The sequence below is a fragment of the Megascapheus bottae genome, chromosome 8 (genome assembly GCF_031878675.1).
Source record: "Megascapheus bottae isolate mThoBot1 chromosome 8, mThoBot2.hap1, whole genome shotgun sequence".
Taxonomy (NCBI): Eukaryota; Metazoa; Chordata; class Mammalia; order Rodentia; family Geomyidae; genus Megascapheus; species Megascapheus bottae.
The window spans coordinates 43,522,296-43,547,176 of record NC_143516.1 but is presented as its reverse complement, the minus strand read 5'-3'; the positions used below and the strand labels follow the sequence as shown (position 1 = coordinate 43,547,176).

Sequence of the window (24,881 nt, the reverse complement as noted above, 5' to 3'; positions counted from 1 at the left end):
CACTGCCATCTGCTACTTTTAATTTTGTAAGCACTATGCACTTAGGCTACACTAGCAATATTCTTATTATTCTTTCACTCCTAATGCATTCATCTGAAGATACTGCAGTTGTTTCTATGAGCAGGAAGTAGATTCATAAACTGCAAGACAAGGGGACTTTTCCCCTGTGGATATCCTCTGTTACCATGCATTCAGTTTCAGTGAGCATCAGAGCAGCTCCAAGTCTTCACCTCAGAAATGATAGGTTCTTCGAAAATAGCATCAGAATCCAGTTAGCAATTTTTCTCTACTCTTAGAATTGGTCCTTTTTTTTGGTCAGTCCAGTGCTGGAACTCAGGGCCAGAGCCCTTTCCTTGAACTGTCTCAAGGCCATGCTCCACCGCTTGAGCCACAGTATGACTTCTGTTTTTTATTCTGTATGTGGTACCAAGGAATCAAACCCAGGGCTTCGTGCATGCTAGGCAAGCACTGTACCAGTATGCCAAACTTCTGACCCAGAATTGGTCTTTTACCTTTTAATATTTCAATAGTAGTTGTCCAGTAATTCCCTCATAAAAGTCTATATCTTTCCTCTAAGAAGAACTTTCTTGATTGATGAGATCCTGACAGCAAGACAGGGGTCATAGATTTGCCAGAGTCTGAGCTTGCTTGCTTATTTATTTATTTATTTATTTATTCATTCATTTATTTATTTATTTTGCCAGTCCTGGACTTGAGCTCAGGACCTAAGCACTGTCCTTGGACTTTCTCACGGTTAGAGCTCTACCACGTGAGCCTCAGCACCACTTCCAGCTTTTTTTCTATGTATGCGGTACTGAGAAATTGAACCCGGGTCTTCGTGCATGCAAGGCAAGCACTCTATTACTAGGTCAAACTCTCAGCCCCCATAGTCTGAGCTTATTTTTTGAAAATTCTTCCTATAAACATCTTGGTGTATAAGCATCCTAGATTTGCCCCCTTGCATTGGAAACTATTTTTAAATTACTGCTCTTGCCAGTGTTCTTTGCTTTTATTAAATTTGGTTCTTCCCTACTTAGGCAACAAATCTTATTTAATGTCTTGTGCTAAAACTTCTGGCATAATTTCTATACACATTTCATCTCTTGCTATTATCTTTGATAAATTGAAATATGATATGTTTTTGTACAAATAATCCTAAAAGAGATTTAAATTAATCTATTTAAGCTTATGGTGAGTACTTGATTTTATTTATCTCCAGGGAAAATTTGCTTCTCATATCAAGTGAATAAGAGAAATAGTAACATTTTCTGAAAGTTTAATATAGTGCTAGTTTGTAAAAATGTATATATTTCCTTCTCTATCAATTACCTACTTAAAATTCTTATAAAACACTAATGAAAAGAAAAGAATCATGGCTATAAAATGATTAGTTCAAACAACTTGGCAAGCTAACAAAAACCCTATGGAATCAAATTATAATCAACTTTAGAAAAATATTGAAAATTATGATTGTGTTTCTGAGTTTCTGTCATTCACTATGTAATTCCTATCATTTGTGGAACTCTCATGGAGCGAAACCTGTGCCAATGTTTAAATTCTTCAGTTGTGAAATATCTAACCTTCAGAGGGAGAAAACCACATTGAGAACATTCTATTTCACAATCCTATTTCTAAAGAGAAAAGCTTTTCTAACTTTTAGGAAGGATCCTCATATCGCCAACAGTCAAATTGGACTAATGTATTTTTCAAAATCTTTAGAGATGAAAGGCTCATAAAGGTCACATAAAGTTATTAATTCTGTGGAATGATCAGTAATTCCAAACTTTTTGGTACCAAGTGACATTGACTTTGAAATAAAATGGAGAAACAACAATGTTTATATTTATAAATAAATAAACATGTTTGGTATGAATATCTATCTTCCTTTGGCATATTTCTATAACACTGTAAAGGGAAGACTGACTGTTCCCTTTTTCATTATGGTTTTTTTGTGCCAAGATTGTCCCATGTTCTGGGAATGACCCCCTCCCCCCTTGCTCAGGGCCCATGTACTTGAACCTCAGGTGGCAACAGCTTGATGCTCAGTGGTTAGACACCTGAGCTCTGATTCGACCAGTGGTTTGAGTTACCAAATAGCTAATCAGGTGGTTGTAACTATGGAATTCCCCTATAAAAGCTGTGTAAAATCCTTGTTCAGGGCCTCTTAGCGTTGCTGGTAACCGGTACGTGGAGGTCCAAGCCTAGCGTTGTAAATAAACGACCCTTGCTTTTTAGCTTTCACTGTGGCCTCTGCTGGTCTTTTCAGGGTTCTAGGAATTTGGGTACAACAGGTTTTAAGTATGCTATCTGGTATCCTACGTTCAGGACTATGACTGACAAGATAAAATGCAAGTTTTGATACATGATAGCAGTGTTTCTATTACTTAACAGTTTGGCCTAGAGGGTACAATGTAACAAAATAGACCAAGGAACTTTTCTATAAACTCAGATATTTATAGTTAATTTCTTGTGACACACTGAAAAATTTCTAGTTTAGCACATACTGTTAATTGCCTTAATATTCTTCCATTGTGTCATAAAATCAAATAATACTATTCTTCTCATCTAACTGTAACTTTATAATAATCAACCAACTTCTCTCCTGCCCTTACTTTCTACTGAACTCTTGATTTATTATTCACTCTTCTGCTCTGAAGAAGAACGAACAATAAGATTCTTGAATGATTTCCAAGTGAGATTTCGCTGTATGTCCGTGTATTGTAGTTGACATTTCTGAGGTCCCTGGGCTGAAATGACTCGATGGGGGAATTTTCTGATATGTCTCTTTTTCTAGCTTAGGCTTTGTGAACTGTGAAGTCAAACCTCTTTTTTTTTCTTTTTTATTATTTTAATGTATAGAGGGGTTACAGTTATATTTGCCAGATAGAAGGTGCATTACTTCTCACATATTAATACTCCTTCTCATGTTTTTTCCCTATTTCCCTCCTCATTCCCTCCCTTCATTTTCCTCTCCTATTTCAAATACACAAGTAAACATCTGTGTAATACACAAAGTAACAAAGTGGGATACTGCAACTATGTGAGATTAACCACAGGGCAACACAAGAGAAGACAGAAAAACATAATAGTTTAAGAATTGCACAGTAGGTGTTCTAGTAAATAGGAAGGTAGCATTATATTGGGAGTTTAGAAAGGGCACATTGTACCAGTGAACACAGGTATCAAGATTTTCTGCATGAACAGAGTGATAATTGATCCTGATTGTTTGGAGAATCATGCCAAAGAAGCCTTTCAGTTGTTATTTCTCTACTGCAGTTATGGTCATGCAGTAGACCAGTTGTTGAGCACCAACTAAAAACCAGTGCCAGATAAAAGGGACAGTTGTCACATAAGCTCTTGGAACATGAAAAGGGACAATAGTTTGAAAATTAAAATAAATTCTACATGAGTAACTTAGAACCATGTAGAGACATGCAATCATCAGATTTAAATCTGAAGACTTTTGTTGGGGACCGACTGTGGGGTCAATGACCTTGGACCTGACCTTGGACCTACACAACTGTATACACAAGGAAGTAACTCTTATCATGATGACTTTAAGCAATGTCAATCAGTTCTTATCATGATGACTTTAAGCAATGTCAATCAGTTCTTATCATGATGATTTTAAGCAATGTCAATCAGTTCTTATCATGATGACTTTAAGCAATGTTAATCCTTTCTCATTTATCCTATATGTGATTTGTTTACTATTTTGTATGAATGTAGCCTCTGGCAACTCCCTAGTTTTAAGAAGAGTATTTAAGGTCGGAACTTAAAATAAACGAGAGAGTCTCTTAGGCGGCAGTCTGGAGCTCACAGTCTTCTTGGACTGCTGACTTGGGCTGTAGTCCTCCCGAACTCCATCTGTTTATCTCTCTTCTATTTTTTCCTAGTCCTTGCCCCTATTTCAGGAATCCCAATCCGCAAACCCTGGTTTGCTGCCGGCTGGCCCCGGCAGACTTTTAGAATCTTGATTGGACTTATTTATCTAGATATCTTGTATACAGATGGCAACTGAAGATCTGACTATGAATGCCATTTATAGAACTTAGAGATCAAGAGCAAACTAAGAGGCCTAGGAAGAAATGGGCAAAGAAGGGACCAGTTTCTCATGGTCAGGATAAGATAAGGCAAGGATAAATACATAAAATGTGGTTTGGCATTTGGATAGAAAGGGAAGCAATTCCATTATCATAAAACCTATAAGAGAAGAGCCCTGTGCTAAAGAAGGCATTTAACCATGGTTGTGCAACTAGAAGAACAACCTGTTTATAAAAGTACTCTCCATTCCTGTCACAAAAGCAAACTTTAAAAAAATTGGTGAGCTAGATATAGCCTCATTCTACTGAGGAATGTGTCCTGTAGAATCCCCAGAAATGTCCCCATCGAGGTGAGATGTGATAGCCATACCTCTAATTCAAGTAACTTTGGAGGAAAACATTTTTTTTAACTTAAGAAAGGACAGTTAGGCACTGGTGGCTCAAGCCCATAATCCTAGCTACTCAGGAGGGCTGAGAACTGAAGATCATGGCTCAAAGCCAGCCTGGGCATTAAAAACTGTGAGACTCTTAGCTCCAATAAACCACCAGAAAATTGGATTGGCTCTGTGGCTCAAGATATAAAGCTCTGTCCTTTAGCTGAAGAGCTCATGAACAGCACGCAGGCCCAGAGTTCAAGTCCTATGTCTGACCAAAAAAGAAAAAAGACAGAAAAATTATCAGAAAATGTTACATTTACATCTTGGGTAATAAACTAATGTCTTCATTTATTGAACTACTTTGGAAGAGCTGCGTATACCTTTTTATTCTTTCTAAAACATATCCATGTGATTTAAAATGTTTATAATCCTTTTATATTTTTTCTGTCTTTCATTGATAATAATTTAGGTTTATAAGTAATGATTTAAATAAACCTGAAGGAAGATCAAATATTTGTTAGAAAGATTTACTCATTAGAATAATCTCTGGATGTTGAGTTTAGTCTTAGAGAAGTACATATTATATTTTACTAAAATTATTTTAGATTGAAACTGACTTTCAAAACCTGAGAATATTACCTTGTTATAGAAATGTTTATTTCAAAAATAAATTCTTGCATTTTTTTATTTTCCTTTTGCTTTTTGTTTAGGATAGCTTCAGTTTTCTGTCCTTTTAACTCTTTCTAAATCTTCTGTCCTTTTAAGTCTTTCTTATTCTTTTATACAGTTTCTCTATCAAAAATTCCTTATGATTTGTTTATAGAGAAAGGCTATTTTTTCTGCCAGTCCTGGGTTGAGCTCAGGGCCTGAGCACTGTCCGTGGACTTTCTCAAGGGTAGAGCTCTACCACTTGAGCCACCATTTCTGGCTTTTTCTATGTATGTGGTAATAAGGAATTTAGCCCTGGTCTTTGTGCATGCTAGGCAAGCACTCTACCACTAGGCCAAAGTCCCCGCCCCTACATTTGGCTTTTTTAAGGCTAGGTATCAAGTGTAAATATCCTGTGGAATGTAGGATATCAGTGTGCTATGGGAGGCCTTGCTGCCGTCTCTGAGCAATCTCCTCTTTAGGTAAGATCCTCCCTAGAGTAGATGAGAAAAGATTTACAACCAGAACTCAAGCTGCAATAAAATTCAGCTTTTCCTCTGAGTTGCAAGAAGAATAAACATGCTAAAAATTTCAACAGCTATTTAAGTACCAAAATAAATTTATTAGAGTGAATATTTTATAGTTAAGAAATGGGAAAGTATGTCTTATTTTTCTCAAGTATGGAAAGATGTGTCGTTCTGAAAGGAGATGGTACTCTCTCTTGAAACACTAGCCATCATTGTCCTAGGATGCACATTTTAGGCTTAATAATATATATTTATCTGCACTAAAAACTTGAAAATGAAAACTTAGAGTTTAAGAATTTAAAATAGGTGCCATCTCTTTCTAAAACAAGTATATATTCTAATGGTGAAATAACATGTTAACAAACATTATTTATTTCATTAGATGTTTCAGGTACAGTTATAAACTATAAATCTTTTTTAATGTTTCAGAAACAATGCATAAATGTCTACTCCAGTGGTTGAAATACTTAATTCTCAACATTAGTTTTGGTCCAATGGAAGTTATGATCATATTGAAAGTAAAAATTTACATTCAGAAAATACTAATTGAGAAAATATAAAGTTAGAAAACAAAAATAAGATGTAGGATATATTACATGCTCGGATTATGTTTTGCAGGAAATACTTTTTTAATTCACCATTCCTGGGGCTTGAACGCAGGGCCTGGGCACTGTCCTTGGACACTTTTTGCTCAAGGCTAGTGCTCTGCCACTTGAACCACAGGATCAACTTCATGACTGATTTTGATTTCTTCAAAACTCATGTAAAATATATGTAAACACATAAAAATTCATAAATATCCTTATCAATGAATGTGTGCTGTTGACATATGCTGAGAAAGCATCATTGAAGGAATACTAGATTAGTAAATAAAATAAACTAATGGATTTATCTTAGCACTGAAAATTAGGTTCTTATTAACAAAATAAAAGAGAAGAAGCACAGAAGACCACTGTGAGGATAAGTTAATTTGCTTAGGACTCAATGTGAACTTTGACTAGAAATACAAATTTATAGGTATGAAAATAAACCAGCAGAAATGAAAAGGTATAAGAAGGTTCTGGTGGTCTTAAGGAAATTAAAACTGATGAGCTGTTAGATACGAACCCAGTCTTCAGACTAAGATAAAGATGCCAACAATTGGAACTTATGAAATAGGGATGTTTTGCCTTTCCATTTTTTTTAAAACCACACATAATGTTAGGAACCTGATGGTGTGGCTTTTTTCTAATGTTTCTCACACACTGTCTCTTCCTTCAAAAACCACTAGGACTGTCATTTTACATGTATCAGATGACCAGGGGAACTCTCTTCCTGGCCTGATTACTTCCATGTGACTGTAACTTCACATTCCATCATATATATATATATATATATATTATTTTGTTCAAGGCTAGTGCTCTGCCACTTGCGCTACAGCACCACTTCCCTATGTATTCTAATATTTGCCCTGTGTATTCTAAGATTTATTATTTCCAGTGCATAAGGCAAAATTGATAGTCAATAGCCAAAGGAGAGAAATTGGCAACTATCACCAGACTGAATACCTGTAGTTTTATTAATTGTGATACTGAACTCACCTTGTTTCACTAAGTGGGATAGTTTTCTTTCATATGAAAACACACATCTATAAGAATTAAGAGAAACAGCAAACTGTAATAGAACAGAAAGACTTCAGATGTCAGACAAAAATCAATCAGGTCACCAGTTCAGAGATAAGAGGACATGGCCCTTTCAGCTGTAGAATTCTATTGCTCAAATCATGATCTTGTTTCACTTGTCAGTATTTTCTAAGATAGGCTGTACGTATGTTTAGATGGAGTACATATTAGCAGTATTAGAACATCATGTGTAGTCAATTTCATTATGAATCTTATTGAAGAACAAAAATGGATCCATGTGAGATAACGAAACAATTGCTTATTCTTTCACAAATCACTAAAAATAAAATGTTCAAGTTTGTAATTCCACTCATTACGTTAAATTTCAGGCTATGTGGAGATGAATTCACAAATAATTGCATCATGATATATTCCTTAAGGAATTTTGAGATAACACATATGAAACATAAGTATCTCTTCTTAATTAAAAATTAAAATGTTTTATTGAAAATTTAAAGTTATGGTGTGAGTGTAAGCCTGTTCAACCACTATGGAAAGCAGTATGGCAGTTCCTCAATAGACTAATCATAGAGCTCTCCTATGACCAAGCAATTCCACTATTTGGTATTTACCCAATTGTCCAGGAACAAGGGCATACTAAATCAACTAGCACAACGATGTTCACTGAAGCACTATTTACCATAGTGAAGATTTGGAATGAACCCAGAGGCCCCTCAGTAGATGAATGGAATAAGAAGATGTGATACTTATACACAATGGAATTCTATGCTGCCATCAGAGAGAATGACATCACCCCATTTGTAAGGAAATGGAAAAACTTAGAAAAAGTCTTATTAAGTAAAGTAAACCAGACCCAAAGGAACATAGGCTCAATGATTTCCCTCATTGGTAATAATTAGTACACACCTATGACTCTCCTAGCAGAGGATTACAATACCACAAACTTAGATACATAAGGTCATATAGGATGAGGCTAAATAAAAGGACCTCTAGGATATGGAAACAAGAGCTTTATCTTGTGTGATTATTGTTCTTAAGGTGCTATGTTATTTCTCTTCTCTTTTGTTGCCCTTTGGTTAACCTCATATTGTTAAAGTATCTGACTTTGTTATCTGGCATCTTATTTGTTATTTATTTGTTTATTTGAAATAGGAAAGGGAAGGGGGAAAAGAAGATGAATGGGAGGGGAGGGGGGGAAGGAAATAAAGACAAAATCATGAGAAATTATCAATGTATGAGAAGTAATGTACTACTCTCTGGCAAATAGAACTGTAATCCCTCTACACATTACAAATTAAAAAAGATAATTTAAAGTTAGAAGTGCATTAATAATGGAATAGAATCTGTATATCCTTTAACAGGCAAAAAGAACAAAAGAATTTAATTTTTTATCTTTGGAGAAGGCTGGACATTTGGGTATTTCAGAAAAAGTAGTCAAAGTGCATTGAGTTCTCTCAGAAATTGAGAACATTGGAATAAGGAAGTAAGTTCCATATGTTAATTTCCTATTGTTGCTAAAGCTAAAATAAGCACATATATAATAATTGAGTAATATTTTCATCTCCATAAGGATAAATCTTTTATCCTCCTTCCTTTCTTCTTTAATGCTTATTTATGTATCTGTGTGAGCTCATGTTGAATAATAGTGATTAGAAAGCAAATATCTGACAAAGTTTTCAAACTTATGTTACTAAGTTAAATGATGAAGTCCTGATCATTCTGATAACTAGTGTAGAATAAGTGTCTGGATCCCTGAAGAAACTTCTCAAAACCACCCAATATCTGTGAAGTTGTTAGGATTGCATTATTACCTGGATGCAATTAAGGTTTACTTTGTGTTGAATAGGGTGAAGTGATGCTATTGATAAAGAATCATTTTGCGTTATGTTCATCTAATGGTTAAGTTTAAATACCATAGCTCAATTAAAAGTAAAGGAGAATCAATAAATATTTGAGGCATAAAATAAGATAATTCACTTTAAAATATTTTTAAGATTGCTGATTATTATGTAAATGAACAAGAATATTCAATCAAATCACAATAGTTGGTATTTGTAATTTTTCAAATTTATTTATTTTTATTTTTTATCGGGGTAATGTATAGAGGGGTTGAAGTTAAATCAACAGATAGTAGTTGCATTACTTCCCATACATTGATACCCCTTCTCATGTTTTTGTCCCCATTTCTCTTCCCCCACACCCTCCCCATCATCTTGTTTTCCCCCACTTCCCTTTCCTATTTCAAATAAACAAACAATCATATAAACAATATGCCAGGTAACAAAGTCAGATACAGTCACAATATGAGATTAACCAAAGAGTAAAAAAAGAGAAGAGAAATAACATTAAGAACAACGAGCATAAGATAAAGCTCTTGTTTCCATATCCTAGAGTTCCTTTCATTTACTCTCATCCTATATGACCTTATGTACTTAGGTTTTGAGCTATTGTAAGCCTCTGATAGGAGAGTCCTAGATGTGCACTAATTATTACACATGAAGGAAACCATTGAGCCTATGTTCCTTTGGGTCTGGTTTACATTACATAATATGATTTTTTCTAAGTCTTTCCATTTCCTTACAAATGGGGCAATGTCATTCTTTCTGATGGCAGTATAGAATTCCATTGTGTATACATACCATATCTTCTTGATCCAGTCTTCTACTGAGGGACATCTGGAATAAATTTTTTAACTGAGAAATAAAATCTTTAAAAATGTATATATTTATATACAAGGTGATATACCAATACATGTATATGTTGTATGGTCTTTAAATTAGGTCAAACATGGGTATTTCCTCAAATATTTATCATTTTTATAATGCAACTTTCCATCTGCTTTCTCTCATGTTTTAAATATATGTAGTACTTTAATAATTTATTTGTTTTCTTGTTTAATTATTTATTTGTTTTACCAACAATTACCCTGCTGTGTATGACAAAGTTCCTCAGTCCTGTGTCTTAACACCTATTTATTAGTGCCTTTTCTGATTCGAGTAATCAAAATCTCCTCAGCCAATGATAATGCTTTCAAACTAGGACCTAGTGATTTTGGAGATATTAGGTGCATCTACTATAATGTCACAGTTTTCATGTCTATTTTGATTCTTCACTTTCTTTCAGTTAGGTAAAGTTTGGTCCAGTTTGTTTCATTGATTATTCACATTATTTTCTTGTTATTGTTTCCAGATTATCAATCATAGCTCTGATCTTATATTTTATTTCTTTCTCACAATTTTGGGCTTGGATAATTCTGGTAATTCTAAAACATTGAAGTATATTACTAAGTTATTGATTTTGAGATTATGAAATTCTGATAATTTCTTTCATTACTATCTGAATATAAACAGTAACTGACTTTTTGTTCAAGCACTGATATTCTTGCTAATATTTCATGTACTCTACTGTTATTTTTTCCATTTCAAATTTTATTTGACTTACTGAACTTTTATATCCAATAATTCACTATTTTTAAAATTCATGATCCTTATCTTTCTGTTGAAACTGTCCACAAATTCTACACTGTCTTTTTAATGTATTTAACTATATATTTACATCAATTTTGGAACGATTTATTTTCTTTAAAAATTAGACTTTTGTAATTTTTTTGCCTATTTTATGTTGATTCACTTATTGAAGAATAATAAACTTAAATGCTCAATCCCAATGTAATGTGATTACAAATCACATTAGTAACATAAATGCAAAAATAAGCCAGATATACAATTGTAGTTGAAAAAATGCTGAGTAACATTTACCACACCTCTGATCTCAATTTTAAAATGGAAGAAGAAAAGGGATGCAGGTAAGCCTAAAAAGTTAATTTTTTCATAAAGGTAAGTAATATTAACAACACAATAAAAGAATGGTGTAAGAAAAGAAATGGAAACAAGGATCGAGGTAGGAAAGATAAGAAGAATGATGTGATACAGATATAAAAAAATAGTGTGAGAAAGCAGATGCCTACAAATCCAACACCAACCTTAGTGAAGAAAGATGAAGACTCAAACATTACTCCATCTGGTCAAGATTCAGATTACACAGTTCCAGCTTCCATGTCTAGAGTTTGATAAGCAGTGAAGATTTCCTGTGCACCCTGTTCCTTTAGAGAAGCACACAAACAAAGCAAGACCACACCAGCCAGTGTGGAGCTTGATCCCAGTCCTGTCTTGCCCATCTACATCTCTAAGACAATGTGTATGCTTTATGTATGCAAGTAGGATATGTGTTTGATCCTAAAGCATGGTGAAATGAGGAGTTAGTTATCTGTGAATACCTCTCACCTGCTTAGGCTGAAGAACACTGCAGTGGCTGCTTACTTGCAACTGCTGTGTTTTTTTTTTTTTTTTTTTCAGTGTACTGTTAAGTAGAGGAAATGCTCAAGGACCTAATGTTTGTGTTGTGTTTCTTGTCTGCTGAACATGGAGAAGATGACTAATACAAAGCTATGTGTATAGCCTTCAGTCACTTGGCTCGTAGTCATTTCCTCGCTTGTAACACCTGACCTCCTCACTGCTCTCTGTTTCAGTTCCAGATAGATCCATTTTCATCTAATCTCATATTTCCTTTTGGTAGATAGACCATCTACTGAAAATGGAAAGCATCTTCTTCTCTCAGTAATGAAAACCATGCTTCCTACCTTGTATATCTGGGTCTAGGCACTTAGGACCAACCTATTAGAACTTTGAGCTCATAGTAATTCTCAAGGTTGGTCCCTAATTATCCAGTCAAATTCAGAGACCATTTGACTTGGAAATATATAAATACATGGACTTCTGCACTTCTAGTACTTTATGTAAGATGGTACTACCTTTCTTGAAATATCTCTTATTAGGACATCTGTGGCTAAGCTATAGATATTCGAAAAATCCCATGCTCTCATGTTACATGGATTGTAGACATTCTATCATTTGAAACAGTCAACCTGAAAATGATCTTGCACTTTTTCCATCAAGCTGCCCTACACTTACTGTTAGTAGTCTTAAAATTCCAGTGTCTAATATTTCCAATTTTTACCTGTTCACTGATGACTAATACAATTGTTGCATTCCTGTAACACTCCATCTTTTCTAAAACTACACATTTACTCTATTATTCTCACAATGTTTCAATTTTGTGGAGATACAGAAAGATGTCTGATATCTCTTATCTTCCATGTTCCAGCTTCCCTCCTCTTTGAGCTTCCATAAAAAATGTTGGCTTATATTTTTGTTGCTGAGATCCTTCACTTCAATGGGTAAATTTATTTGCTTCTACTTTTGTAGCCATTATACATGATATTGCTTTCTTTGTGTTTTATTAGCCACTATTTTTATAGGACTAGGGATAGTTATTATGTTTTGAATAGTATTCTTCAGGTTTATTAAATTGCTTTTTATCAATCCTAATTGATATTTTAATGCATTTTCTGATCTAGTCATCTCATATGAACACAGAGATATTTTGACTCAATTCTGTACAAGTTGATTGTCTCAGACTTTTTCCCTAATTGCTCTGGTGAGTAATTCCAGTATTACAAGGAATAAAAGTGGTAAAAATAGGTACTTTTGTCTTGTTACATATTTTAGAGTAAATATTGGAAGCATTTTGGTCAGTAAATACTATGCAAATTGTGATCTTCTCATATGCGGTCATACTTGTGTGGACATATAGGTCTTTTAAAGGTAATTTGTTAAATTTTTAAAAATCATGTGGATGCTTATTTTCTGTTGTTTGTAGAAAGAAGAACTCTTTAGGTAGCACAGTCTGAATTCAAACTCAAACTCAAAATCCTGCCTTAAACACTGGGATTGCAAGTTTGCATCACAACTCTTTGTGGAATACTCCTTTATAATGAACACTTTTTCTTACATTTTCCTTTTACATAGGCATGATCATATTGTTTTCTGCTCCTCATTCTGTTGATGCAATGTATCACAATTTTTATACATATGTTGAATTATTCTTGCATCCTGGGATAATAACTTAGTATTACATTGTTAAGTGTTGTTTTCCGTATACCTTTTTTTCATATATTTTTTATTGTAATTAATAGAAGGGTTACGTTATAGTTGCCAGATAGAAGGTGCATTAATTCGCATACATTGATGCCCTTTCTCATGTCTTGGTCCCCATTTCCCTCCACCCCACCCCCACCCCCACCCCTCATCTTGTTTTCCCCCTTCCCTATCCAATTTCAAATAACCAAATACAAATGTATCCAATATATCAGATAACAAAGTGAGGTACTGTAACAATATGAGATAATCAAGGGACAGCAAAAGAGATGAGAGATATCATAGTACATTAAGGACAACAATCACTCATTATATGGCTTTTGTTCTATATCCTAGAGGTCCTTTCATTTAGCGTCATACTATATGGCCTTATGTAGCTAGGTTTTGCTCTATTGCAAATCTCTACTAGTAGAGCCCAAGGTTTCTACTGATTATGACAAGTGAGGGAAACCATTAAGCCTATGTTCCTTTGCGTCTGGCTTACTTCACTTAATATGATTTTTTCTAAGTCTTTCCATTTCCTAACAAATGGGACGATGTCATTTTTTCTGACAGCAGCATAGAATTCCATTGTGTATAAATACCACATCTTGTTGATCCACTCATCAACTGAGGGACATCTGGGTTGGTTCCATATCTCTTCTATGGAAAACAGTGCTGCAATGAACATCATTGTGCTAGTGGATTTAGTATGCTCTTGTTTCTGGACAATTGGGTAAATGCCAAGTCGTGGAATTGCTGGGTCATAGTGGAGCTCTATGTTTAGTGTTTTTAGGAACTGCCATATGCTTTCCATAGTGGTTGAACGAGTTTGCACTCCCACCAACAGTGCACTAGTGATCCCTCCTGGCCACATTTCCTCCAGCATCTGTTGTTATTAGTTTTCTTGATTCTGGTCATTCTAACTGGAGTAAGGTGGAATCTTAGAGTTGTTTTGATTAGCATTTCTTTTATGACCAGAGATGTTGAGCATTTCTTCATATGTCTATAGGCCATTTTTATTTTTCTATCTCTGGTCCTCTGTTCATCCTTCAACTTTTATAATGCATGGATCTACAGTATTGTTGAACAATACTGTGTATCTATGTGTTCAATTATACTGTAGGCCCAGAGGGACTTAAATACAACAGAGATTGGATTGAGGGGCTTATTGTTTTGGTCATAAATCGGTGATCTGTGGTTGTATTAGATTTGTATGTAAGAGCACAAAAAGAAAGAGAGAGTGATATTACCAATCTAAAAGTGTGAACATCTATTGTCAGCCAACTAAAAAGGTCTAGGTTGGTTATATCTGAAAAATTATAATCTCATTTCGTATTAATCTTGCTCCCATTTTCAAATGGGCAGAACAAGAAACTCAAGAAAAATGTCAAATCAAGGAATAGCATCTCCCACCCAATATAAACAGGCAATTGAGCAGCCAGTGGCAAATCTAGAGGAGAGTCTTCCAAGTGCTATACAAATGCAATTGATAAACATCATTAATGAAAGTGTGAAAACATAAAGAAAGAGATAAGGGAGGAAGCCACAGCTAAACAAGAGGAAACCATAAACAAGGTGATATGTGAAAAAGGGGAAGCCATAAAGGAGGCCATGATAGAGGTTTTTCAAAGAAAAATGGACGAATTCATAGAATCCACAAACAAAAAGGTGACTGAACTCCAACAAATGTCCAAAGAGAATAAAGCTACTGAGCTAACCATTCAAATGGAAATCAAGGAGTTAAAGAAATCATTACATGATCTAAAATAAGAGATGCAAGGCATCAAAAATGTGCAATTAGAAGCAAGGGGGTTGAAGAATAAAGTAGAAAGCTTTGATAGCAGGTTAGACTGCAGAAGAGAGAATTTCCGGGGTTGAAGATAATTTAGTTGTAATAGAAAAAAAACAGAAAATGAGTCAATTCAAATCTAGGAAATATGTGAAAATGCTTCAGGAGGTCCAAGATACAATTAGGAAGCCTAATTTAAGGCTAATTGATATTGAGGAGGGTCTGGAGAAAGAGGTCAATGGTATTGGAAATATATACTTTAGGGAATCATCTCAGAGAATTTCCCAAATATCTAGAAGGGCAGGCCCATCTAGATACAAGAAGCTTTTAGAACCCCAAACAGACCAGACCAGATAAGGACATTCCACTGCCACATTATAATCCGAACTGGATCAATAGAGGCCAAAGATAGAATCCTAAAAGCAGCCAGGGAAAGAGAACAATCACCTATAAAGGCAAACCAATCAGAATAACTCCAGATTTCTCATCAGAGACCATGCAAGCAAGAAGAGGTTGGAAGGATATATGTCATGCCCTGAATTCAAATAAGTACCAACCAAGAATACTGTACCCAGCTAAGCTCTCATTCATAACTGAGGGAACAATAAAAACCTTCCATTCTGTATATCTTACTATGGCATTCTGGCTGATGGTTGTAGAGAACAGTGTGAAAAACTTGAAAATGTGGTACTTCTTTCTAAAGAAATAGTATCTTCACATACATTTGAGGTAATCAACATTTTGAAGAGATTTATTTACTATCATGATTACTAGCATTTTTCACAGTAGTAAAAAGTATGTAATTAGCATAACTGTTTATCTATCTTTAAACAGACAAAGAAAATATAGATGGTATTTAAAACAGTAACTCCTGTACCTTAAAGAGAAGGAAATCTTGACAAAGTTCTCAAAGAAAAGTATTTCATGATCTCACTAATACGGAATTTAAATAGTGACACTCACATAGGCAGAGATGAGGTAGGACTTTCTAGGTCTTGAAAGGGAATGCATAGCTGTTATTAAGAAAATCAAGGTTTCATTTTGACTGCATGTACAATTATAAATAATCTACTATAGAGCATGAAGACATAAAATATAATAACATACCTATTATTGAAAAATTAGATCTTAATTAGCTATATCCCAAAAGAATAACACATGCTTGGATTTTTAATTAAAATGAATTAATCATATGATACTTTCACATATAGTTTTGCCATAGTTTTTTTCCATACATTTTCATTGTAAATAATGGGTTATATTATATTCACCAGATAGAAGGTGCATTACTTTAGGTTTTAACAAAATTATTTCATTTGAAACATATGCATGAAACATATGATATATCTGTGTTAAATGAACAAATATTTTATTCCTTGTTATTACTATTCAGTATTCTACTTTATATGTTTCCCTGTAGATTTCCAAATTAATCTCTAGTTTAGACCCTTTTTCTCCAAATTGTTCTTTCCATTTATTCTCAGTCTTCTCAAACTTCCTCACACCTTTGTCATTTCAAAGTTTGTCATTTGCAATTCCTTTACACCAAAAGTCAGTATGTCCATGACATTTTTATGTCTTATCCATTCCTGGTCTCAGAAGCGATTTTCAGCACTATTTTCTCTATGTGAAATCTATGCAGTTATATTCAATTTTAATATTGCAGAGAAAATATTCCCACTGAAACTGAAATGTTGTCACCACAGTGATCAATTGTGTATTGCAGAGTGATTCCAAGTTGCAGAAAATAATTTAATAACATAAAATCTTGCCTCCTGAAAGAATAGCTCACCAAAGCTCTTTTGTAGCCCAAGGGTACTCTTTCTTACTGAATAAAAAGGTGCCTTACCTATAGCAGCCAGGTCTCTAGCTAGCTGGTCAGTCTAAAACAAAACTGTATTTCAAATTGCTGTTTTAAGAGATGGTTAGATAAAGGGAGAACAGGAATAAAGGTTTCATGTGGAACAATTCACTTTTCAACTACTTCACTTGCTCAACTTGCATTCCTAAGACTGTAGGGCTCCAGGGCAAGAACTTGTCTTTTTTTATGGCCCATGTGGCTACAACAAATGACAAGAACTTATAGACTTCACATTTTACCACAACATTACACATTTCTACTCATTGGTTAATGTTTCAGGATCTATTGCTTTGATTTTATCCAAAATTTTCTCCATAAACAGACTTGTAAAATACTACACAGTAAAATCAGAAAACGATTCCCTGTATCAGGAATAGACATTTCAAAACATGGGAAAACAAAAAGACTTCTTCCTTAAATTTTCATTGCATAACTTAATTTTAGAGAAAATTTTATTTATCCTATGTAGGAGAATTTTTCTTATTGATTTCTCATTTAATTGTAGTTAAGCATTATTCTATATTACCATGTGCAATTTTTCTCCATTTGGTGCTTTAAAAAATCAGGAAATTGAAAGTATCTTACCTTGTTATCTAATATATTATATATATGTTTATTTGTTTATTTGAAATAAGGTAGGGAAGGGGGAAAACAAGATGAGGGGAGAGGGTAGAGTTGGAAACTGGGGACAAAAATATGAGAAGGGTAGCAATATCTGGCGAATATAAAGTAATCCTATTAATTATAATAAAAATGAAAATTTTAAAAATCAGGAAATTGAGAAAATTAGATTTTTTCTAATATGAAACCATAATTTTCAAATCATACATTAGAGACTTAAAGCAGTTCACTATAAATTAGTTTAGAAAGTGATGGTGGGAAATGTAGCTGCACTGCAAAAGTAGCGCAGGATTTAATTTTAAGATCTATAGAAACTGTTAGCTATGAACACATTATATTTACCATTATGTTCCTAATTAATTGGCTGAATACAAAGAATCAACTGATATAGTTAGTTATCATAGGCTCAATATCAACTGCTTGTGTGATCCCACCGAATGCATATAATGAACAAGGATGGTAATTGTCGTGTTAGAAAAATGAAATAAATAAATACACACCTATCCAAATTCTATGCTTTTCCTTCAGCTTATTAGCTGTCTGGGATTATTATATCAGTAAAGGTTCAGCATATCTCTGCTCAAACAATGGGTAGAATTGTTTAAAAACTCAAATGATTGGTTTCCCGTTTGTCCCGTAAACCTCCAGGTATGACTGTTTTCTTGTTTCTTGTTCTCTTGAACTAAAACGCTGAAGGGAAGTGTGCACTCAAAACGATTTGTTTTGTGTAATAGTCCATTCTGATAACCATCGCCTAAAACCTGCTGAAAGCAACTTCATGATTTATTTTTTAATTAATTACTTTTTATTATTTTGAACTCTGAGTCTGAGCATTGTCCCTGAGCTCTTCAGCTCCAGGCTATTGTTCTATCTCTTGAGCCATAGTCCCACTTCCGGTTTTCTGGTTGTTATTTGGACTGTTTCATGGACCTTTGTGCCAGGGCCTGCTTTAAACCATGATCCTCAGATCTCAGCCTCCTGAGTAGCTAAGATCACAGACGTGAACCACTGGCACCTGGCTAAACTGCAGGACTTCTGTGGGATCACTGTTTTAGAGGGTCCAGCCCATGGTTGCTTATCCTCAAGCAGTTAAGCAGAACATCATGGGACCATGCCAGACTGTGGGAGATAGAAGAAGGACAGAAAACCAGTGACAGAGAGAGGCAAGAGACAGAGGCAAAGAGACAGTAAAACAGGCAAAGAAAGGCCCAAGACCAGAGACAGTTGTCAAGGACCTGCCCTAGTATACACTAACTCCAGGAAAGTTCCAGTTTCAGAAGTTTCTGGAAACGCTCAAATTTGCAGCCATTGCTTAGGGATCAGACTTGGAGTTTGTGAGCTATTTGGGAATACACTTTGTATACAGGCATATGAGTATTTCAGAGATGTTCAGGAAAATCGAATTATCTGGCACTACCTGTAAAAATTGTTCACAAATATTCTACATGAAAATGTTTAGGGGGCTGGGAGTTTGGCCTAGTGGCAAAGTGCCTGCTTAGCATGCACGAAGAGCCGGGTTCGATTCCTTGGTACTACATACATAGAAAAAAATCAGAAGTGGTGCTGAGGCTTAAGTGGTAGAGTAGTAGCCTTGAAAAACCCCAAGAGCTCAGGCCCTGAGTTCAAGAGCCAGGACTGGCAGAAAAAATGTAAGAACTAAAAATAATATACATCATAACAACTAATTGCACACACACTTTTGAACAAAGCATTGAATGCCAGTGCTAGGTAGATGAAGTAGATACTTAATAGGAGTCTAACACTAAGTACAATTTTTACTGAGGTTTCTCTGAGTAAGTTGAGATATTAATAGTGGAAAATATATTTTAGCTTCAATAAAGAAGAATATGAATGATAATGATAATTTAATGTTTTCTGATTAAATTGCATTTCTGAAAAATGATAATATATTTTGGCTCACTACTGATCACCTATGGGACTTTAAAAAGTCCAAAAATGACTAGAAGCCTGTGATACCTCATGGTTTGAAGTTTTTGAGCTGAACTGTACTTGATTTGTATACTTTTCCATTTATATTAGGTTTAGAGATGAACCAAAAGCAAGCCATGATCTTTGTTTTGAGATTCTATTTTGACTGGGGATTACTTTTTGAGACAGAGAGGGCGATTAAAATGTTTCAAGTGAAGCCATTGGTTTCTCAACAACAAAATTAGATTGCTCCTAAAGGCATTTTTAAAGAAACAGTTAAAGCCATTTTCTTGATTTGCAGTTAAAGGATGAGAGGAAAATCAGTGAAAGTTTTCCAGTGGACCAGCTTGATTATTGTCTTATAGAAAAATCCTCTTAATGGAAATTACTGTCACATCTTGCTTACAGCTATAATTACTAGATAATTCAGACTATTTGAAGTATCAACTCAGAAATCTAGACTTTCTCTGAATTCAAAATTTTCCCACATCAAATTGATCACCATATCCTATATAGGTCTAAACATGGTTGGGGATATTGTTTCTTAGAAAGAAGGGTTCAGAGTGTGACAAAAGTTGTGAGATTTACTGGAATACCATGTATACATGTGGAAATGTAACAATGAAATCTTTCCTTCCTGTATAACTAATTTAAATCAACAAAATATTTCTATCCCTGTATGGGTAATATAAACTAGTAAAAAATATTCCTTCCAAGTAGATCTGGAAGATGACTGTGCCTAGGCATCTCAATTCTACACAAGAAGGGATGTTGTTTTTCTAGCAGCTATTAAAACAGCTTCCTCATCCTTCAAGGGAGGCCCTGTCCACACTCCTCCCTGGTCACAAATTCTCTATCTTACCATGTATTCACAATATAACATCCTATGAATTTTCAACAAGCCTGTGTCACTGGGCCAGTTCTCACATACATCTGAGTGCTTATGAAACAAGGACATGAATGCCACATATATGCACTCACATAAACACATAAGTGTGAGGAGAAAAAGGAGTGAGGGTGACAGTGAACGAATGTAGTGCTTGTTATGAAATGATACATAAATATATGTAACATATCCATGCTTTGATAACAAGTTCCATTGTCACATTGAAAAAGAGCTGTAAGAATTTTGGGGGAAACTAAACATATATTTTTACATTAAAATATGTGAAGATGGTAAATGGATAAATTATCATTTGATATAATATGCAAGCCTTTTTTTTGCCAGTCTTGGGCTTGAGCTCAGGTTGTGAGCACTTTCCTTGGGCTTTCTCAAGGCTAGAGTGCTACCACTTGAGCCTCAGCATCACTTCTGGCTCTTTTCTATCTGTGTGGTACTGAGGAATCGAACCTGCGTCTTTGTGCATGCTAGGCAAGCACTCTACCACAAGGTCAACCTCCCGGCCCAATATATAGGCTTTTTAAGGAAAGAGAGTGTATCTAGAGGATTTGTATAAAATAACTAGCAAGAATAATATTTTCTTGGAACTATTTCATTGGTTTAAGATATGAAATGCTGCCCCCAAGACTCAGCTTTATTTTGTGTGATTGTTTTTCTTAATGTACTGTGTTATTTCTCTTCTCTTTTATTGCCCTTTGGTTAATCTCATATTGTTACAGTATCTGACTGTGTTACCCGGCATATTGTATATATATTTATTTGTTTATTTGAAATAGGAAATGGAAGTGCAGAAAACAAGATAATTGGGAGGGTGTGGGGGAAGGGAAATGGGAAAAAGGGGAAGGGGTAGCAATGTGTGAGAAGTAATGTACCTACTATCTGGTGAATATAACTGTAAAAAATAAGTGGGAGTACAGTAATGGGAAAAAAGACTCAGACTTTGAAACATTTTTCCTTAACACAGCTGAATTTAGATGTCAGGAGACCTATAATTTGAAAATAAAAGCTTCATCCATAGAGACTTGAGAACTTACTTGATAACTAGATAGTGAAGCCTTCATGGAGGAAGAAGATTTTTCAGAATATTTCCTGGAAAAGTCCATTTGCTCCTTGATCCTTTGATCTTTTCTTGTTTATAAAGAGATGAACAAAATTGCTCCTTGGTGAACTCTTTACATGGTGTCCACTTTGCCTTAGGTTTACAGAGAAGGGATCAAGTAACTATTGAATGAAAACTCTAAAACTCTTTTCTCAATTAAACCTTCCTTCCTTTAAGTTACTTTGACATGAATTGTGTCACAGGGATGTAAGGCTGACTAACACAATAATCTTGTTTAACAGCCTTCATTCTACAATGTCAGTAAAATAGTAAGACACAAAATTTGCCCATAAATGAGAAATGTCACTCCATTTGAATGAAGGGAGTTAGTTACATCAGCAACCAATGACAAGGGTTATGCATGTATGTCTCTAGGTAACAAGTGGTAAGTTGTGGGCAGAGAGTCATTGGAAAGTGCTATAGAATTCTCTGGCAAAATGAGCTCAATTGTTTGGCAGTAGTCTGCAGGAATGCAGTTTTCTGTAGTGAATATACGGAAGAGAGAAGAGCTGAGAACAAAGTATCCAAAAGGAAGCAATAAGCCCCATCCTATGCTAGGCAAAGGGCTGCTCTTCTTTAAAAGTATATTCACTCTACACCTGGTTCTACTAAACTCTTCTCAAAATGAGAAGACATGACTCACTTCATGAAATGTCTTTTTCTTATCCCAGTTCAACTACCTATATCAGAAAAAAAGTCATGTCCACCTTGGAAATAGAATATTTCATTCAAAGCAGCATACACATATAGATTCTGGCATAGACGGAGATAGGTTAATTTATGTGAAGCAGTCTTTAGTTTGTATTGTGAATTCAAAGATAATGCAGCAGACAAACCTTGTCCAGATATTTGAATTTCTTGTCATCATTTAATGTCTAGTCCATAAATATGAGAAAAATAATCACTGGGAATCCAAGGATAGTGAAGGAATAACTCAAACAGACAAATGACTGAGACTTAGATACCGAGAACCAGATTAGCACTTCATTCAAATTGCATAGTTGTATTACACTGTATTCCTGCATGTATCCCAGTAATAGGAATAATTATATGGTTAGAGACTTTACAATACATATTTAAAGAATACAACTTATAGAACACAAAGGAAGATTGTCAGTACATTTTTCTACTATTAAAAACTGAACACCATTAATATTCATTGCATAGATTATAGTTGTTAAGACCTTTTGGACGAAAGACTCTAAACACATTTTCTTGTTTTGACAAGTTCACGTTATTCATTATTGAATGATGTGAGGGGATGTTTCTGCCAGCTTTGTTTGCAATATGCATTATTCTCATTTGCAATCAATAACTTGATGGCAGGCAATTCCCAGGGAGGTAGAGAGAGTAAGGGTATTTAACTGCCTACTTTGCATGCCACATCATTTCACTTTACTGTTCAAGCTTCTTTAACATGACACCACACAGAAAATACAACAGAATTCTTCATAATTGGCTTTCTTTGTTACTTTTGGTATTTTTTGTTCTTATGAGAAGCAGTTGTTGTATATGACTTGTTTATGATGTGCTCTCATTCTTATTTGACTAGGAAATGAAGATAAACCATATATTCATCATAATTAACAATCTAAAAAATATTTTCCTATATGTTAAATGACAGACCATGATACTTGAGTCTTCAGATATTGATTTGTCTTATTATTATTGGAAAAGTTGTCTCTCACACATTAAATACTGTTCTAATGGGTGTTACATGGTATTACCTTGTTTTCCATGATCCACTCCTAGCCAAGAACTTAATGCTTGGGTGTTCAGAAATCCAAATTTTCTTGCAGAGATTTGAAACTAAAAGAAACTCTTTGGAATTTTCTCCAGAGCAAAAGTATTAAGTAAGCTGAATATTAAGAACAATCAGTTGACATCACTTCCTTTGGATTTTGAAACTTGGACCAATATGGCAGAGTTGAACTCAGCCACTAATCAGCTCACAAAGATCCCTGAGGATTTATCTGGTCTTGTTTCTCTTGAGGTTCTAATATTATCCAATAATCTTCTAAAGAAACTTCTCCATGGTCTTGGAAATCTTAGAAAATTAAGAGAATTGGATCTAGAGGAAAACAAACTGGAGTCCTTGCCAAATGAAATTGCTTATCTTAAGGATTTACCGAAATTATTCTTGACAAACAACCAGTTGCCTCTTCCCAGAGGCATTTGGTCACCTTATCAATCTCACACACCTAGGCCTTGGAGAGAACCTACTCATCCATTTTCCTGAGGAAGTTGGTACACTGGAAACTTGGAAGAATTGTATTTAAATGACAACCCCAACCTGCATATCCTTCTGTTTGAGCTGTCACTCTGCAGCAAGCTTTCAATCATGAGTATCAAGAATTGCACACTCAGTCACCTTCCACCTCAGATTGTTGCAGGAGGATCTTCTTTCATCATTCAGTTCTTAAAGATGCAGGGTCCATATTGTGCCATGGTCTGATTCAAACCTGCTGCTCATACACACTGTTCAAAAATAGACTGCCATTAATGTTTCATATCTATCTGTATCTATTTATGTAGATATTGATATATATGGCAGATTTATAAAGACCCCATTTTGTGTTTCTGCAAATAGAAGAATCATAGCCATTTAGATTTTTTAAATTCTGTACAAATAAAGGCTTATATAAGTTTTCTTTGCTAAATTTGATGGATGTTTTTCTGTTGTATAATCTGATATGCCAGTTTAGTTTAAAAATTTGTCAACAAATTATGAAGTCACTGAATTTAAGGAACAAAAGTACTATAGTTAGATATACTTTTCTCTTAAGAAAAATATGGGCCAAGGACTTTGTTATAACTTTTTATATACATTGTCCCCATAACACATATCAGATCTTTAGAGTATTATAGGCCCCAAAGATAGATTTTTTTCGTTACCTTATTTTGAAATTTGAGATTTAAATTTTATATGTTTACAGTCAGAGTAAATCACTGAATTTTGTTTTGTTTTGCTCTGTTTTAATCACTCAAATCTAGAGTTTATACCCTCTTTTAAAAAATTGCATTAACTGGTTTGAATATTAAGAGATAATTGTTTATTCAGATAAATCTAGAATTCAATTAATTTTGCTTCTCCGATGAATGGAGGCAGAGTATCTGAGGTGAGTCTTGGTGGGATAGGTATTAAAGAATGTTTAGTATAAATATGTTTTCTTAACTTTGAGGGGAACAGAAACTTGTAGTGAAAAGGTTTTCATTCCTGTAAGCTGCAGAGCCATAAAAACCAACAGAGAAATTTGGCAAATATCTAAGTTACACATAAACACATGTTCTATATATGTATATACAATGCTATATAGATTTGTATTTATTGTATCATAAACTGCAATAGGTAACTTTAAGGATTTCTCCCGATCCTTGTACAATGAAATGAATGTCTTTCTTTGAAAACTGCAATATATGTATGTTTCAAGGTTATTTAACAGTGTGCTATGGTTTTATATCTTGACTTGTCTTATACATCTGTCT

The 24,881-nt window shown here is 34.5% G+C and overlaps 1 pseudogene; it reads left to right on the top strand.

Annotated features, from left to right (window-relative positions):
* Positions 1–23,850, top strand: part of LOC150059876 (leucine-rich repeat protein soc-2 homolog) — a 28,827-nt pseudogene extending 4,977 nt beyond the window's left edge.
* The last annotated feature ends 1,031 nt before the right edge of the window (positions 23,851–24,881 follow it).